Below are 15,474 nucleotides of genomic sequence, written 5' to 3'. Positions count from 1 at the left end.
CTAAGTTGTTTTTTTCTGTGTCTTGCTGTACGCTAACACATACCAGTAATTTTCTCGCTTTTTTTCGAGGAAATGCCAGGGTGAGTCCGCACATCATTTTACAGCCATCACACGCTTTTAGCATTCAAATCACTGCCCAGAGTGATAAGGTATTATCAGATGACAACATACAATTTATGTTTAGCAAATGAGACACAGAATAGAAAATGTCACTCTCCCCCATGGCCACGTTTCCAAAAGCACAGATTCAGCTGAGAAAATAGTGTCATGTGTTGTTGTCATTCATTTCGCATGGTGTGATGCCTGATGCAGGGGCTGCCAATAATAGAGTTTGAATGGCAAGTACAGCAAACAACGCCATAAGATGGACCACTTCAAGGACACTTACGGTGTCTTCATATATAGATTACACTGTTTGTTCTCTGCCCTGAGAGTTGTTTGTGAAATAGGGATGTTTCTCATCTTGAAGGTCTTATTCAGCTATAAGTAGTAGTCAATTGTAAGGACTCACACAGGCATGGTTTTGTAAGCAAACCTAATAGTATGTGTGATAGATTTTTTATAAAATAAAGTCCTCTGGATCCTCATTCAGGACTATCTTCAGGTCTGTTTTATCTAATCATTTACCTGCATTTTACTCTGTTCTGTGAAAACATCTCAAATAGCTGACACAGAAAACCAGGTTTGGAGGTAAGCAGCAACATGAATACTATTTTCAGTTCCCTTGACCCCATTAGGTCTGAACATGGCTCTTCTCTGTTTCCAGAAAAGAGCACTGAATACCCCATCCATCCATCCATTCATCCATCCATTTCCCATCTCTCATCCATGTCTGGGTCGTGATGGCAACAGGCTAAACAAGGTATTTTTCACAGAAAACCATTTGCGATTTTATCCATAATAGATACTTAAATTTAACTGTTACCTCCGGCCTTTAAGGGGCTGCAGCTGGTGGAGACGTCTGGAGGAGGAATCACAGGTGCGGAGGGATGAAATTTCACTTTCTTCTTTTGCAGGTTTTTATTCCATAACCTGGGACAGCCAGCGAGACTGCTCTGTGGGGACTCACAGGAATGTGTGACTGTAATTGTTTCCTAATGAGTTTCCTCTCCCCACTAATTGAGGATCACATTGTCTATTACGATCTAAGGTTTACACATACGAGCATCAGCAAAATGCAACCACAACTGTTCACTAATGAATTGTGTTCCTCCCATAAAACATCCATAATAAACTCATAAGCAGTGAATTACATGACCTGTTTCTTCAGCTGGTAGTCAGTCTGCTGGTTTTCTGCCAGTCTGCAGCAGTGTTTCTCCAAACCGCGTTTCTTTATGAGGTATTTCTATTTCTAGCCATGCAGTTGTAAACAGCCACAATAAAAAAAAAAATACATGAGTCAATTCAAGCAAAAACCAGAGTATTGTCTGGCTGTTCAATATTTCATTCCATCTCATAGTTAACACTTCTGTGGCTCTACAGAACAAGAACAATCTGGTTGATTACTTTTCTTATTGTGGTTCTCAAAGAGAAGAAATCAAGACACGTGCTAATGAGCATCTTATAATATGAATTACTCTCACAGCATCCTCTGTTTATTGTATTTTACAATATGTTAGTTTCCACCAGGAGGCAGGTGTTGTATTATTGAGTTTCTCGTGCTATCACAGGGGTGTGTAGGTTCTCCAGTATGTTTCTTGCCTATTTGCTCAATTTGCTCAGTGTTAGAATGACCCTGGATAGCTCCATACAGGGGTTTTTTTTAACACAAACACCAGAATAAAAGTTGTGTGTTTCTGCAAACCACAGATATGGTTTGAAATGTTGAAACTTTACATCTGTTTATTTTTAATTTCCAATGTCATGTTGTTGCAATGCTATGATTATGTTCTGGTTAGATTTTGGCACCACAAACACCACCACAGGGTTAGGAGAAGATCATCTTTTGGCTTTCGGCCGCCACAAACATAGCTGGAAATTGTTCAGACATCTCGTTACAAACATCTGGTTTTTGGCTGCAAAATGTCCAAGCCTCCTGTGAAAAACATCTTGTTGCCACTAACACACCAGGAAAATATCAAGACATCTCATCAAAAAATATGATTTGATTCGGTTTCCAAATGTTGAAGCGGTGTCTTGAACTGTGGTCTTTGGCCTGGCAGCCATCTCGGTTAGCTGACAGCTAGTGCATATACATATTTCTTGCAGAAATGTGATATCATACACATGAAACAAACAGATTTCATGAATTTGTTTTACAGAAATCTACAATGCCAACATTTTATTCTGGCAACTGGGCTCTGGTTTCAATTCCCTACAATGTTAACACCTCGTTTGTGTTTTGCTCCTAACTCCCAACTTTTAACATTGCTCCTGTTTCTGCTTTGACATGTTAAAGACTGGCATCATATGTACAAATTTAGACACGCAGTATGTGACTGATTTTGCATATGTCAAATCAGTTGTATTACCAAGATTAGTGCACTCATTCTGAACCTTCACTCAAGCCTTTTTGTATTTTCAGTTTTGATTCATGTAGTGCATAATGACATGCTGTTACAGTCAGTTTAAAAAGTTTTTAAAGTGTGTGTGGTAAGCCCATCAGATGACTTAAAGCTGTACCCTGTTGTGTCATAATCAAGAACACAGCTGTACAATTTACAACGCCCGTAAAGATGAGCAGTATGTCTGATATACAGGCATACTGCCGCTTTGTGGCAGAGGGAATCAATATGTTCCCATTTCAGTTGGCCTGAAGAGAAAAAGGGGAGCATTTCTTGCTAAGTACAAATGAGAGCATTGAATGTAATAATACTATAATAGTAACTCCGTAATGAAATCTCGTACCAGAAAAATATACACTGTCAATTAAAAGTGATGAAGCAAAGCAGAGATGGGGGAGAGAGTTTTTTCTTTTCCCTGTGGTAGTGTGACGCATTCGGTGTGAATGACTGTGTCTCAGAGGGTGTCTGTTTCCATCCCACTCCTTTAAAGACGCTTCGCATAATTGTATTGGTAATTACTATGTTCTGTAGGTTTAATCAGTGGTATTCCCCTCAGATAGTAGGGTATAGGGACTTAAACAAACTAAGTCAGGACATGTTTGTTCATTCTGCCAAGCTGTGCAATAACCAACACATGTTCCTTATAAAAAAATGCCATAACATTGGGCAAAGAATCATTTTCCAACGGGTCTGGACAACAGTTTGCAGCTGCTCCTCAATACAACAGTTTTGTTATAGCCTGTAGAAACACTTGACTCTGTCAATTTTATTTTAAGACTTAGACTACTAACATCAAATCTATTGAAGTGCACAGAAATGGTGATAGTGAAGCTACCAAAGAAAAACCTGTTCATGTAGCCTGGGAATTTTTAGACAGTGAATTTGAAATTATAGCTTTCGATACAATCTTCTTTTTTTTTCTCTTTGGCAGTAGCAAACCCAACCAAATGTCAGATTTGTAGCCAGATACAGGAGTTTAAAGTCTGCTTCAACTGACCTGCAGTCTGTTTGATACATTAAACAGGAGATATTGATGCAAGCAGCAATTGCAGGGGCCAGGCAGAAGCCCATCAAACGGTGTGCACTGCAAACAGGTGCAATGAGGACCTGTCTACTTGTCTACTGAGCAAATCTGATCGTGATTGGAGCCCTGCAACATTGATATGGCTCACTTCCTGTTTATGTCTTTGCTGCCAACTTTGTCACAGTCAAATGATCCGCAATAAATGACACGAGTGTTCCTGACAGAACTGTTAAAACTATTCACTCACCCCGATAAGGAACTGATTACTGAGGCCTGTTTGGCTGTCTTGCATTGTGGCTCATCAGATAGTCAATTATTGTGAATAATGTATGCCTCTTCAATTCAGAAGAGCTCTGGGTCGGTATGTTTTTTTCTTGAAAAAGTTCCTGATTATCTACAATAAGACATTGTGATAGTAAGCCCTAAGCACTGTGCTCCATATGTAACATCTCAAGCTCGAGTATATGTGGGTTATGAATGCTGTACTGTGCTTGGTAAAAATAGTGGATAATTGGTGGATATAATTTACATTTTTTTGTCAGTCCCGTTCACCCTAGTACATTCAGCCATTTCCTGTTTTGAGATCAGAAGGCAGATATGACAGCCAAAGATATTCTCAAGGAGCAGCTCACAATATATGTTGCTCTAGAGACACTTGATTTTCAGGGCAGGAGTTTTAAAACCGATATTCCAGTGTGACAGTGTAAAGTGAGTACAGTACAGGGTATCCTCCTCTGGCTAAAACATGGTGCGAGTTCAGTAGGTGCCTTTAATTGTGTTGAAATGTTGTTGCTCAGGAACTACATGAGTGAGTGTAAACGCAACATTTGACTCATGAAGTAGTTGTAGTTTACCGAGGCTTCTCCCACAGATTCATATACACATGGAACAGAAGCAAAATGTGGAGGATATAAAGTGCTTTTGATAGCAGTTACAGGCAGGAGAACAGTAGGTGCTGTAACTAATTATTATTTTCTAAATCAATCATTTTGTCTGTAAAATGAAAGAAAAGAGTGAAAAGTTCTCATTTTAATATCCCAGAACCCATTGTGATGACTTCAGATCCCTTGTTTTGTCATTTGAGAACCCAAGGATATTTAGTCTTTGATGTGACAAAAAACAGCAACAAATCCTCAAATTTCAGAAGTTGATACCAGTGTGGCATTTTTTTTGATTCATCGAAGATTAATATAGTTGCAGATTCATTTTCTGTCAAATGACTAATTGATTGATTGTGCAATAATTTCACACGTCATCCAAATTAGCAATGTTTTGACCAATGATGGGTATGTTCACACACAAATAACTTAAATTATTCAATGTATACTAAAACTGTTGCACAGTACCACAATTCTACGTTATGTTTGGTATAAAAAGATGAAAGAACATCAAACACTAGTACGTGTATTGAACGTTTTATTCATATTGGACCAGATTTTGTTGGCAACTAGTGCAACGTACAAAAGTCTCATCATGCTTGGGTCCTAAAGCACCATTATGTAGAAATTAGCAAATTAGCCCCCCACAGTTTCTGAGTGCAGCACCATTGTCGTAAATACAAATCACAGGTCTGTAACAGTTAGTCAGACGTAATGTAGATGCTGACTACAAACAAAACTCATTACGTCATAACAATGTTATGTGCTGAAAACTTAGTATCTTGAAGAAAAAAAAGTAAAAGTAAAAGTGTAAAAGTATTGTATAATTGTGATTACAATAAACTGGATTATTGTAAAAGTATCTTGAAGTAAACATGTATGTAACGCTGTGATCCTACCCTCTCACTGAAGTTACATAGAGCAGAAACAACTGACAGGGGGGCAGAGTGGCTGAGACAGAGACACCATTCATCCAATTACGACACTGTACCATCAAAATGATTTTGAAGCTGTTATTTTAAGGTAAAAAGGCTACATAATGTTTGCTTTAATTTTACCAGAGTGAGACGTTTCTGGAACTTATCTAACAAAAACGTTCATCATCCTCTTACTATGTTTTGTATTAATTTCTAGAAGAAAAAAAGAGGAGGAGCTGACCCTCAACTAACTGTGCAAAATATGGACAGAGCTTCATGGTCTGAAAAACAAAACCAATGTGGAAGTGCCTTAAATGTGCATTTTTCCTATTGGCCAGCAGGGCGACATTCCACTGGTTTCAAAAAGGAGTCATATTGTATGTAAGCATATGAGAAATTGATCATACTTCTCACTTGATTTATTACCTTAATAAACTGTATCCAAATGAGTTTATGGTTTCTATCACTAGTTTCAAGTCTTCTTATAGCATGATATTCTTTTTGTAAATGATTTTAAGTAAAACAGAGGATAAAGTAGGGTATGCTTCAGAGCGTGAAAAAAAAAAAAAACAAGATGGCGACAGCAGTATTACCAAACAAAAGGCTTCAAAACAGTAGTCCACAAACCAATGGGAGATGGCACAGTGGGTTTACACTTTTGTCCACCAGACTGTGTGCCCTTCACAGAGGCCATTATAATCTTAATGAAAAATACCTTTGTGAAGCTGAAAATGTTCAGTTTTGTGCATGTGGGTCAAGTGTTGATTCACTTCTATGGTAATTTTTGAAGCAGTTTTCTGTATTGGATTGTATCATAATGAACTTCCAGAGGTTGCTTAGGTAATCAGATCTTTAATGCCTCCTGGAAGAATTTCCTTCTGGATTTTATGTGTTTTTTGCACTATCCAATCACAATGTAATCACCTCAGACATGTTAATGACAGTTGCTATCCAGAATAAAGAGGTCAGAGAGATAACCCTGATCGCCGACAATAATGGGGAGCTAAACATCCCCCTGGTTCCTCCTCTCATCCGGTTTAAGCCTGCAGAGATATATCAATTGTGTTCGAGGGTTTGGTTGTGTTTATTTGTTTTGGTCAGATAAAGCAGGAAATTCTGAGTTTAATTGTATGAATAATTTTTGTACACTCTGTTGGTTTATTTTATTTTACTGTGGTGATTTTAATAATACACGGAAAATGCACTCTCTCACCACTGTAACCCAGCATGATGGATCATACCACTGAGTCTTGGTATTATCAGAATTACATTGAGGAGCCCAAGGGTCAGTACATTGTTTGTTGGCTCATGGTCCATGTACAGTTTTATGTCTCTGACATCACTCACCCTATTTATGAAACTGTGGGGAAAACACTGTTCAGTGCCTGGTGTTTGTGCTGTTTGTGTTAAGCTACTGTTAATGCCTCATTCTGGAACATGAAGGCATGGAAAATGAGATGATAATGCACATGTTTTACTATTAAAAAGCCAAGTTGTTCTTATGAATTCCCATTAAAGCGTGTGTACAACTGGGGGACCAAATGCTGTAATTAAAAACATATTATTCTACTAAGGTTTGTGATAGGATAATAGCCTCTCCATTGTTTGTGTTTATGTGCAGATCAGCACAAATCCCCTTATAAATAAACTGCTTTTCCAACAAATCACACCCCTGTGCCCCCACTGTGATTTTCCATGTATGGAAGGCTTAACACTGTGACTCTGTATCTGTGGTGTTTTGGATATTTCTGCCACAAATTAAATCTGAATTGTTCCATAAGGGGTCAAACATCTTGTGAGAATAAACATGACACACCATGAAATTAGACTGTTGTTGGAAAAGGCAGAGGTATACTTAGATACAAATTTCTTATTACAGAAGTGTTTGCACACAGATCCGTGTTGTGGCTCACTGGTCTGCTGCAATATTGAGCAGACAAACATCCCCCTTTCTCATCTCCCTGGTAAACAACAGGTCTAAGACTGCAGTGATACCCAGCCTTACACTGGTAGATTTTGGTTTATTTGTGGTGACCGGATCAAAAGGGGAAATCAAAGTATGATTTTAAGAATATTTTCTTTGACTGTGTTGGATCAAATAATCACCATGATCAAAATGATAACAAGCATGTTTTAATTAAAACCAACACTTTTAAGAGTACGATTTTCTTCTGGGTCAGAAAAAAACAAAATTTGATCCAATTACACTCCTAAAAGTAAAATTTTAAAAACGTTAAATGGTTTGAATACATTTTTGAGGGAACATAACTGTTGATGTTCACTGGCAACACGCTGGATGACGCTGATGATCCTAATCAAGGGGTTTCAGGTGCCTACACAAAACCATGACAACATTTAAGGGCAATTATGACATTTTTAAACCTAGGCCATTTATAAACATGTTGACTTGTGTAAATGAGTCATACTTAGCAAAAGTTTTGGAATTGGTCCAGTAGATCACCTCAGCTGGCAGCTGCGACACAGTCACCAGGATATAATGTTAGCAGTTAACGTTTCTGCAAACCACAGATACACCCAAGTTTGCATGTGTCATAGGCTACATGTACTTGACCATATTGACATTTGTACAAAACAAGGCATATCACATTCACAGTACATGTTTATTAACCAACATTCACGGGAGGTTGAAGTGATGGTGGTGGAGTTACAGGCGATGATGCTGCCAAACAGGCAACCACAGTTTGAGTCTGCGTGTCTGCATTTGTAAGCGTGACACCACTGGATATTTGTAAGGAGACCTTTAGGGACATTTCCAGTTGTGGTTGTGGCAGCCAAAACTGGATATTTTTCATGGGAAGTCCTGCCATGTATGTGGCAACAAAACCAGGTGTTTTAAGGAGACCTCAGGACATCTCCAGCCCTGACCAAAAGAGGCATTTTAAGGCAAAACATCATGTTTTCCTTACAATAACCCAGTGGTTTTTGTACCTAAACCTAACCAGAGCATAAGCATAGCGTTGTGACAAAAGAGAAATATGAAATTAAACCTAAACAAATGGAAAGTTGCAACATAAAGAAATTGACAGCTTGACAATAACGTTTATTCTGAAAATTGGGTTGAGTGACTGCAACGTAATCCTTACTTATTTTTATGTATTTACTCAAGTGGATAAAGAAATTAAAGAAATAAATGACCAGAAACACAAAACATGTATTATTACAACCTTCTCAAAAACTTACAATTCTAACCTTTTTGTTCACAAGAAACTGGAAAAACCTCAACATCATCCTGATAAAGGCAATATAGCTAGAAACGTTGGATTTTGCAGATGTCTCCATTAAAATATTTTTCCTGATTATATTGAAAAAAAAATAGTGTGTTTCTTTTAGTTCATGTATGCTGTAGAAATTAGACACACTGTTTGGGAGAATAGGTTTATTTTATATCGTACAATCCTATTGGAAATTCTTAGTGTTACACGATAAAACAGCAGCAGTCTATTACGTATTTACTGTATATGTAGTAGGTAGTGTATATGTAGGCAGTATTTGTGGTAGTTCTACACGACCAACATCACAGCCCCAGCTCTTTCTGGTTGTGTTTGGAGAACACTTTTGGATGTGGCTTTCACAGCAGCAGAGGGAAGGCATGAGGAGTCTGTGAGGTGCCTTGGAAACTGCCCAAACAGCTTGTGTATGCCAGATCACTGTTTCCAATACATAGGCCTTACCTGGGCAGTGTGCCCATGCAAACTTGCCGCCCAGGAGGAGTCTTTTTAATTCAGATTTACATCACGTAATACCAGTGGTACATTTACTGTACTCGTGTAAATATCTGACTTGTACTTGAGTATTTCCAGTTTCTTCTACTTCATATTTCTACTTCAATACAATTCAGAGGCAAATAAAATTATGTTTTCCTCCAATACATTTACTTGACAAACATAGTTACTAGTTACTTTTCAAACTGAGATTAATGCTACAAAATATAACAAATATATTAAGTTCCCAATCAGCAATTCATAAAGTAATATTATATGTCAATATATTAAATAAATTAAAATTAGCCACCAGCTGCAACATTACAGTCATATACACACTAATGCATCACTAATCATAATTAATAATTATATAATACATGTTCTTCCAAAATGGGCTGGTCCTCAAAATGAATACCAGCTAATGCATTACCTTAACTTCTAACAGAGTATTTCTACACTGTGGTATTGCAACTTTTACTTAAGTTAAAGGTGTGAGATCTTCGTCTATCTTCGTCTACCCATGTCAACTTCCTGTGTAACATGAGAGTAATGCAAACAGTGCATATTGTCCCAGTACACCACTGGACCCCAATCACTTAGCCGAGGCCAAGTAATTACTTCATAATTCATGAGAGGCCATGATATATTAACGTCTCGTCTATTAAATAATTACTACATATTTGTGAACTGCATCTATATATCAGTCATTTAATTCTGAGTTCCTTTCATGTCATGACTGGGAAGCATGCCATCATAACGTAAATACTGTATGAAATAGCACGTCAGATAAAGCATCTGTAGCGCAGACGTGTAGACAGAATTTACCACACATGTAGACAGCATCCTCTAAAAGCAGTAATCAGTGCTTGTGTGCAGAATTTTCAAATTTCTCCATGAGATTTGTTGTGGGTCAGAATTTATAGTGAACTTAATCAAATGTGCATCTGCATAAACAAACAGCATTATGTGTGCTGAGGTTGATGCTTTGCTCTAATGTGATATTAAACGTGGTCTTGAATGTGTTAGAATGGGGGTTTTAGATGCCTGTGGATTTTATTTTTACGTTAGTCACTACAAGTAATATGCACTATGGTAAACATATTTCAGTAGACTATAATAATGTATTAACTGTTCTATACTATGTCATTAATTATACATTACAGCACAATTATATGTTACTGCCGGTGCTTATTTATGCCTTATTTATGGGTCAGAAATTTTAGTTTAGCCATTATTTTACAGGGGACACTTGTGAGTGTGGAATAATGGAGTTTAGAATCTGATGAGCAACTTAATCGCCAGAATAAATGTTGGCAATATACATGTTTACAAACCACGGATATGTTGAAACTTTACATGTCTTTGTTGTGACAACACTGTGCTTATTGTCTGGTTAGGTTAAAGCATGAAAACCTCTTATTTAGGGTTAGGAAAATATCATATTTTGGCTTTAAATACCTTTTGTTCACCTCAAACCCGACTGGAGATGTCCCGATTTCTCGTCATTTTGTCATGTCATTTTTTGTCCTTAAAGTTGTTATTCAGAATATGGGTCAGATTTCAAAGGTAGCTCCAAAAATATGGGGGGCAGCATATCACCAGAGTAACCAACAACTGCTGCTCTTTGCTAGCTATCCTTGGATTTAGCTAGCTATGTTACCTAGTAAGCTCATGGCTCAATTAGCCGTGGAGCAAGTGGCCCTAGAGTTTGTCTGAACAGGGACCTCGGATCACAAAGGGAGTCACCACAGGCGACGAGACTCAGCTCAACTGGATCTGGCAGCCTGATGTGACAGTGAACACACTGGACACCGAACTGGGACTGAACATAGCCTCCATACACTCACACCACAGCAGATACAGTACAGAGGTGATTTACAGCGGCTCTAATTAGGACAATAAGACACTGCAGGCAGGGAAGGGAGAGGCATGCAGTGGGAGAGAAGCGACAGAGAGTTGGACATTAGCAGCAGGTGAATTGAATATTTATTTTGACCAAATCATCAAATCAATATATTTGCCTGCTGGAACTACAGGGGCTATCAGACTATTCCTGTCTCGAATTGTGGCCAATGGCACAGCAGCCTTCCTGCCTGTAACTCCACAACCATCCCCTTCAGCTTCCAATATCAAAATCAGGTCATAAACATGTAATGTGAACATGATAAAACACGTTTGGTAGAAATGTCGATATGGAACATTGCCAATGACAAGTATAAATGTGAATGAATGGGTGGTTTGCAGAAACGTTAACTGCCAATTTTTTATCCTGGTGACTTGGCCGTGATGAAAACCCAGATTAAGTTACAGCCCACAGTATGTGACGAGAGAATGTGGCAGTGCCAGTTTGATGTCTTGATTCAGATTTGGGGGATTTGGTACAATCACTTAATATAACTTGTAATTATTTACACAGATTTTTGATCTCTCATTTTTTAAATTTGTTCACTGAAAAGCATCGGGGAAAGACCTGACCATCATCTGTGTGTCCACTTTCATTCTGCCCAGTTGATCATGCCTGCAGAGTTGCAGCAAACACAATTAACATTCTGTTTGTTGGATCAGAGGATTTACCATGAAAAAAGTCTGAAACTATAAAAGAAGACATGTTGAAGCCCAATTATTGGCTGAGGGAAATGAGCAAAAGAACATCGCTTGCGCCTGGCTACGTGAAGAGTGGGCAGGCCCAGTTCTGGCGGCCCTCCAGTCGTCACTCAGACAACAAAAGTCCCTTGTACTTTAAACACACACATTAAAATTTCCAACCTTATTCTGTGGGAGGATGCTGCCAAAATGACAGCAAGTGTTTTCAATAATTTACCAAAAGAATTAACAACTGTTCCTTTCGTTATATGCATTTGTTGTTCACAAATATTTTCACAAGTTTGCAAAATGGGTTTCACACATTTAGAAAAATACTTGTTATATACTTGTTGTAATACAACAGCAGAACACAACACAGCAAAGTTTGCAGATTATGGTACAAACTTAAAGAACATGATGTGCACACGCTCACAGTCTCAAATCTGAACATCTCTGTCACAACTTCTGTCTCTTTGTTCTCCGTCTCAGTCTCTTTGTATCCAGCTCAGTTTATGATTCATGAGCTGTTAGCAAGCTCCTCCCCTCCATCTGCAGTTCCTCCCACCTGTGATCATCACTCAGTCTCGACAGAGGAGCAGCTGCACGACACATGTGTCGAAGTGAACTGAACTGGAAACACTAAATATCATTTGGTCTAGTCCTAATATTTGACTATTCTTTTCAAACAGTACGGGTCCCTCTCAAAAGATATGATACAACACTATTTAAAGTGAGTGATCCATGTCTTTAAAACAGAGAAATAGATGAAGACATTGGCTGACTGGAGAGATTTGCATTCATTTCAGAGAGGTTTATCATTACATTAATTTCTGTCGTGAAGTCTTCACTGCATGCAGCTTATCTGTAAATCCTGAAAATCTTGTTAATACTATAAAGGTGTTTTTTACTCACTCACACAATGAGAAATATTGATTCATTCTTCTCTAAACAAAAAACTAATAACCGTCTTAGTTATAAGCGTCAGTAAATCCAAACGGGACTGTGCTACATTATTGTCACTGCTAGAAAAAGGAAATACATATAAAGAAACATCTTTAATGTTCACTGGAAAACAGGGTAAAACTGGACTGGGAAGAAGCATTGTGTGTTGCCTTGGAACCAATAACAACCTCATTGTTTGGTTATTTCTGTCTGTTCTTTTTTCCTTTTAGTTACTGGTTCATTTGAAATGGACAATGTTATGTGTTACATAAATGTTACATAAATCTTGGTGTATTTATATTGCAAGTGTATTTATCATTTCCTACCAAACGTCCCAGATTAGTCTCGACCAAGTTCAAATTGGATAGTGAAAGGATGGAGGGTTGTTTTGAAGTACTGATTAAATATCCTTCCTATTTGTGAGTATTCATTTAGCAAACTCATACAAAATGACACGTAATTCTTTTGGTCTGACCTGTTACAAAATATTTGGATGAGCACAGGTAAAGCTCACGGAAAAGGACATGATTTTAGACACATATTATGAAAGCACAATGGTCACCTTTACAGCTGTGGAAAGTTTTGTGCAAATGAGAAGCAGAAGCACAAACAATAGACCCTTTTTATAGCAGACATTTTGACTTGTCATAGCAGTAAAATCACGGGTGTTGCTAATAACATTAACGCCGGCTTTGCTCTATTCAAGTGTCCCAGTAGGCCATGGCAGTGTGACAGTGAGCCAGCATGCACAATACCAGGGGCTAAATGAAATTCAACCATTATCCATATTGTTATTCGCACCTTTAGTTTTCCTACCAAGACTTGACAATGTGTCTTTCATTGAAAAAAAGGCCTACGGCACAGTACAGAAACATCTCCGGCTAATCTACAACTCAAAGATGTGAATGCATTTAAATATTTAAAAAAAGGCTAAGATGACATTCACAAGTATTTTGCATTTTACAAAGTCATCCGTGCGCAAATCTGTTCTTTTCTTTGGTTTGCTGTGTTTGCATTTATATCCCTTACTTTGAAGTGCATTAGCCTCTGTACTATACAGACAAAACACCATTTGTTTTGACACCACATGTGATAAGTGCTTGTTTTTTTCCTGTGTGGAATAATAAGGATTCTTTAGCTCTAGGGAGAAAACACATAATCAGTGTGTGCTCATATACAATGTAAATGATTTGAATGAATATAACTGTAAGATGACAGTCAGTTGTGATCTATTAACAGCATGACACATGTGGAAAAACATACTGGTCTAACATGTTGGAATAAACATGTTTTCTTTGTTCTTACTCCTGATTACAATATTGCCGGGTAAGAGTGGCTGTTCACAAAAAATACATTCATTTACATATATTTAAAAAAAGATATCCAGGGACGTAATTTGCATATGTTTCTTTCTTGTTTTTATTATAGCATTTTGTAATTCAATTAATCCTCTGTTGGCTTTAAAAGAGCTACTCTTTATTTTATAAGAGGTGTTCCTAAAATGTCTGTTTGAGTAGATTTCAAACAGTCAGCTTGCTTTCACAAAATCTTCCCTTGATGTTAATGTTATTGTGAATCCAGTGGAAAGAGTCAAATCTGTGATAATGGCGAGACGGGGAATTGAAAATGGAAATCGTGGCTCTCTTATAGCCCAAGAGTGTTTGTGAAACCAAGACATGACCTCTACATCTGTAGACTTGTTAAGCTCTTAAAGCTGATATCACCTGTCGCTCTGCTGTTTGCCTAAGCGCTGTGTACATAAACACACATGGCTCAACGTCCCACTGAATTCTGATTATAGCCCTCCATCATTTCTCTGAGACTTATTTACCACACTGACATTGTGTTAACAGGCTGCAGAGAAGTAAAAGAGAAGTAAACCCTTCTTCCTGCTCGTACGTTTTAATAGCCCACAATCTCCTCTGTCTCCCTGCTGTTGTCACTTTTGTGTTGACCAATTTAGATAGCCTTCTTTTCTTTTTTATTTCTTGCACTCATTCTCTTTTGTCTCTCTCAAAGCTGGCAGAAGGATGCCATCGATCTTCATGAGGTTTTGATACACATCGTTTCACCTCCTGCAGTACCTGCTTTATCAGGAGATTGGAGGAGGACGGATGACTGATCAGACTGATATAGCTTCTCTCGCATTTCAGTGACAACCCCCCCTTCCTTCTCTTTTCTCATTCCACTTCATTCTTCTTTCCTCTCCTCCTCTTACCTCCTACAGGGTAATTGAAATTTGAACAGCTTTAGCCCAGTGTTTGACTCATTTTTTTTGACACGATCCTACCTTTCTTTTTTTCTACATTTCTACTTAGCTTGGTAAAGCCACTGGTGGCAAACAATCCAAATAGAGTATATTTCATAAATGTGTGGTATTGCTTTGCTGAGGTTTACATCCCCCCATTGTAATGCATGTTTAAGCTTTTCACAAGATCCAACGTCTCCGGTGAAATTAAATTCTGCACATCGTGTGAATCCTGGAAAAAAAACTAACCAACCAAATAAGCATATTTGTTCAACCTTCACAAAGGGAAACAGCTAAGCCCTTGAGCAGGGAATCAAAAGTCCCATCACTTTCCTATAATATTTCATCTGGAAACAGGTCAACTTGATAAAGGAATTTATATGAGGATGATTGATTTCCTGAAATGACTAATTTCCTTTGTGCAGCTGGTATCAGTGAGTTGATATTGCATTGGAGAGAATTGGGTACTTGAGGAGAATAAGATGCAGGGAAAGGCCACATGGCAGGTTAACTCGCCAGGAATCCCAAGCAAGGGGTGACCTTGACTGAAAGATCGTACAAAATAAGGATATATGCTGACAAACAGATAGTGTCTGATGCAAAAACCTGAGTGACTGACGAGAAAAATGTACTGTGCGATGCATGTGACTGATCTG

Source organism: Pagrus major, chromosome 4 (genome assembly GCF_040436345.1).
Source record: "Pagrus major chromosome 4, Pma_NU_1.0".
NCBI lineage: Eukaryota > Metazoa > Chordata > Actinopteri > Spariformes > Sparidae > Pagrus > Pagrus major.
This window is presented reverse-complemented; position numbering follows the sequence as displayed.